Below are 5,151 nucleotides of genomic sequence, written 5' to 3'. Positions count from 1 at the left end.
CCACTCTGTCTTGGTGCAATATTGAGCTCCACAGCTTAATTCTCAGGGTTCGCAAGACCTATGGTGATATTAAGAGCTTGCAATTCTTCGAATCCAAAAGCTCTCACTTGTGCTTTACAGCAGTGCTCCCCAAACTTTTTATAGTCGCGAACCGGTCAACGTTTGATAATTTTACCACGCCCCGATGAGGGGCGAGACGTTAATTGTTTATATTCTTGCGGAGGCTTCGCCCCCGCCTCGCCAGTGGGACGGGGAGCCTCGCAGAACAAATACCAACTTTTCTTTATCACGTCGTCAACCGACGAATCGAAATACCCTTTGTGGATGATCGCGGATTCTTCGAACGCGCCCATCTCTGCTAGGGTTGCAGAACGAGATCCTGCGCGTGGTTCCACTCTGCGTTGGTGCAATATCGGGTTGTACAGCTTAATTGTCACGTTTCGCTGGACCAGTGGTGATAATAAGAGCTTGCAATTCTTCGAATCAAAAAGCTTTCACTTGTGCTTTACAGCAGTGCGCACCAACCTTTTGGAGGAGGAGGGGGACGATAATTGTTTATTTTTTGCGGAGGTATCGGCCCTGTCTCACCAGTGAGACGGAGAGCCTCGCAGAATAAATTCCAATTTTTCTTTATCACGTCGTTCTCCGACGAATCGAAATACCCTTTGTGGATGGTCGCGTATTCTTCGAACGGGTCAATTTCTGCTACGGTTGCAGAACGATATCCTGCGCGTGGTTCCACTCTGTCTTGGTGCAATATTGGGCTCCACAGCTTAATTCTCAGGGTTCGCAAGACCTATGGTGATATTAAGAGCTTGCAATTCTTCGAATCCAGAAGCTCTCACTTGTGCTTTACAGCAGTGCTCCCCAAACTTTTTATAGTCGCTAACCGGTCAACGTTTGATAATTTTACCGCGTCCCGTTGAGGAGGGGGACGATAATTGTTTATATTTTTGCGGAGGCTTCGGTCCTGTCTCACCAGTGAGACGGAGAGCCCCGCAGAATAAATTCTAACTTTTCTTTATCACGTCGTCAACCGACGAATCGAAATGACCCTTTGTGGATGGTCGCGTATTCTTCGAACGGGTCCATCTCTGCTACGGTTGCAGAACGATGTCCTGCGCGTGGTTCCACTCTGTCTTGGTGCAATATTGGGCTCCACAGCTTAATTCTCAGGGTTCGCAAGACCTATGGTGATATTAAGAGCTTGCAATTCTTCGAATCCAAAAGCTTTCACTTGTGCTTTACAGCAGTGCGCACCAACCTTTTGGAGGAGGAGGGGGACGATAATTGTTTATTTTTTGCGGCGGCTTCGGCCCTGTCTCACCAGTGAGACGGAGAGCCTCGCAGAATAAATTCCAATTTTTCTTTATCACGTCGTCAACCGACGAATCGAAATAACCTTCGTGGATGGTCGCGTATTCTTCGAACGCGCCCATCTGTGCTACAGTTGCAGAACGAGATCCTGCGCGTGGTTCCACTCTGCGTTGGTGCAATATTGGGTTGTACAGCTTAATTGTCACGTTTCGCTGGACCAGTGGTGATAATAAGAGCTTGCAATTCTTCGAATCAAAATGCTTTCACTTGTGCTTTACAGCAGTGCGCACCAACCTTTTGGAGGAGGAGGGGGACGATAATTGTTTATTTTTTGCGGAGGCTTCGGCCCTGTCTCACCAGTGAGATGGAGAGCCTCGCAGAATAAATTCCAATTTTTCTTTATCACGTCGTTCTCCGACGAATCGAAATACCCTTTGTGGATGGTCGCGTATTCTTCGAACGGGTCCATCACTGCTACGGTTGCAGAACGATGTCCTGCGCGTGGTTCCACTCTGTCTTGGTGCAATATTGGGCTCCACAGCTTAATTCTCAGGGCTCGCAAGACCGATGGTGATATTAAGAGCTTGCAATTCTTCGAATCCAAAAGCTCTCACTTGTGCTGTACAGCAGTGCTCCCCAAACTTTTTATAGCCGCGAACCGGTCAACGTTTGATAATTTTACCGCGCCCCGATGAGGGGCGAGCCGTTAATTGTTTATATTCTTGCGGAGGCTTCGGCCCCGCCTCGTCCGTGGGACGGGGAGCCTCGCAGAATAAATTACAATTTTTCTTTATCACGTCGTTCTCCGACGAATCGAAATGACCCTTTGTGGATGGTCGCGTATTCTTCGAACGGGTCCATCACTGCTACGGTTGCAGAACGATGTCCTGCGCGTGTTTCCACTCTGTCTTGGTGCTTTATTGGGCTCCACAGCTTAATTCTCAGGGTTCGCAAGACCTATGGTGATATTAAGAGCTTGCAATTCTTCGCATCCAAAAGCTCTCACTTGTGCTTTACAGCAGTGCTCCCCAAACTTTTTATAGTCGCTAACCGGTCAACGTTTGATAATTTTGCCGCGCCCCGATGAGGGGCGAGACGTTAATTGTTTATATTCTTGCGGAAGCTTCGGCCCCGCCTCGCCAGTGGGACGGGGAGCCTCGCAGAACAAATACCAACTTTTCTTTATCACGTCGTCAACCGACGAATCGAAATACCCTTCGTGGATGATCGCGTATTCTTCGAACGCGCCCATCTCTGCTACGGTTGCAGAACGAGATCCTGCGCGTGGTTCCACTCTGCGTTGGTGCAATATCGGGTTGTACAGCTTAATTGTCACGTTTCGCTGGACCAGTGGTGATAATAAGGGGTTGCAATTCTTCGAATCCAAAAGCTTTCACTTGTGCTTTACAGCAGTGCGCACCAACCTTTTGGAGGAGGAGGGGGACGATAATTGTTTATTTTTTGCGGCGGCTTCGGCCCTGTCTCACCAGTGAGACGGAGAGCCTCGCAGAATAAATTCCAATTTTTCTTTATCACGTCGTCAACCGACGAATCGAAATAACCTTCGTGGATGGTCGCGTATTCTTCGAACGCGCCCATCTCTGCTACAGTTGCAGAACGAGATCCTGCGCGTGGTTCCACTCTGCGTTGGTGCAATATTGGGTTGTACAGCTTAATTGTCACGTTTCGCTGGACCAGTGGTGATAATAAGAGCTTGCAATTCTTCGAATCAAAAAGCTTTCACTTGTGCTTTACAGCAGTGCGCACCAACCTTTTGGAGGAGGAGGGGGACGATAATTGTTTATTTTTTGCGGAGGCATCGGCCCTGTCTCACCAGTGAGACGGAGAGCCTCGCAGAATAAATTCCAATTTTTCTTTATCACGTCGTTCTCCGACGAATCGAAATACCCTTTGTGGATGGTCGTGTATTCTTCGAATGGGTCCATTTCTGCTACGGTTGCAGAACGATATCCTGCGCGTGGTTCCACTCTGTCTTGGTGCAATATTGGGCTCCACAGCTTAATTCTCAGGGTTCGCAAGACCTATGGTGATATTAAGAGCTTGCAATTCTTCGAATCCAAAAGCTCTCATTTGTGCTGAACAGCAGTGCTCCCCAAACTTTTTATAGTCGCTAACCGGTCAACGTTTGATAATTTTACCGCGCCCCGATGAGGGGCGAGACGTTAATTGTTTATATTCTTGCGGAAGCTTCGGCCCCGCCTCGCCAGTGGGACGGGGAGCCTCGCAGAACAAATACCAACTTTTCTTTATCACGTCGTCAGCCGACGAATCGAAATACCCTTCGTGGATGATCGCGTATTCTTCGAACGCGCCCATCTCTGCTACGGTTGCAGAACGAGATCCTGCGCGTGGTTCCACTCTGTGTTGGTGCAATATTGGGTTGTACAGCTTAATTGTCACGTTTCGCTGGACCAGTGGTGATAGTAAGAGCTTGCAATTCTTCGAATTCAAAAGCTTTCACTTGTGCTTTACAGGAGTGCGCACCAACATTTTGGAGGAGGAGGGGGACGATAATTGTTTATTTTTTGCGGAGGCTTCGGCCCTGTCTCACCAGTGAGATGGAGAGCCTCGCAGAATAAATTCCAATTTTTCTTTATCTCGTCGTTCTCCGACGAATCGAAATACCCTTTGTGGATGGCCGCGTATTCTTCGAACGGGTCCATTTCTGCTACGGTTGCAGAACGATATCCTGCGCGAGGTTCCACTATGTCTTGGTGCAATATTGGGCTCCAAAGCTTAATTCTCAGGGTTTGCAAGACCTATGATGATATTAAGAGCTTGCAATTCTTCGAATCCAGAAGCTTTCACTTGTGCCTTACAGCAGTGCTCACCAACCTTTTTACAGCAGCGGGCCGTTCAACGTTTGATAATTTTACCGCGTCCCGTTGAGGAGGGGGACGATAATTGTTTATATTTTTGCGGAGGCTTCGGTCCTGTCTCACCAGTGAGACGGAGAGCCTCGCAGAATAAATTCCAACTTTTCTTTATCACGTCGTTCTCCGACGAATCGAAATGACACTTTGTGGATGGTCGCGTATTCTTCGAACGGGTCCATCTCTGCTACGGTTGTAGAACGATATCCTGCGCGTGGATCCACTCTCTCTTGGTGCAATATTGGGCTCCACAGCTTAATTCTCAGGGTTCGCAAGACCTATGGTGATATTAAGAGCTTGCAATTCTTCGCATCCAAAAGCTCTCACTTGTGCTTTACAGCAGTGCTCCCCAAACTTTTTATAGTCGCTAACCGGTCAACGTTTGATAATTTTGCCGCGCCCCGATGAGGGGCGAGATGTTAATTGTTTATATTCTTGCGGAAGCTTCGGCCCCGCCTCGCCAGTGGGACGGGGAGCCTCGCAGAACAAATACCAACTTTTCTTTATCACGTCGTCAACCGACGAATCGAAATACCCTTCGTGGATGATCGCGTATTCTTCGAACGCGCCCATCTCTGCTACGGTTGCAGAACGAGATCCTGCGCGTGGTTCCACTCTGCGTTGGTGCAATATCGGATTGTACAGCTTAATTGTCACGTTTCGCTGGACCAGTGGTGATAATAAGAGGTTGCAATTCTTTGAATCCAAAAGCTTTCACTTGTGCTTTACAGCAGTGCGCACCAACCTTTTGGAGGAGGAGGGGGACAATAATTGTTTATTTTTTGCGGAGGCATCGGCCCTGTCTCACCAGTGAGACGGAGAGCCTCGCAGAATAAATTCCAATTTTTCTTTATCACGTCGTTCTCCGACGAATCGAAATACCCTTTGTGGATGGTCGCGTATTCTTCGAATGGGTCCATTTCTGCTACGGTTGCAGAAC

The sequence above is a fragment of the Lasioglossum baleicum genome, unplaced genomic scaffold, assembly GCF_051020765.1.
Source record: "Lasioglossum baleicum unplaced genomic scaffold, iyLasBale1 scaffold0025, whole genome shotgun sequence".
NCBI lineage: Eukaryota > Metazoa > Arthropoda > Insecta > Hymenoptera > Halictidae > Lasioglossum > Lasioglossum baleicum.
The sequence above is the reverse complement of the archived record's forward strand: the minus strand, read 5'-3'. Positions refer to the sequence as shown.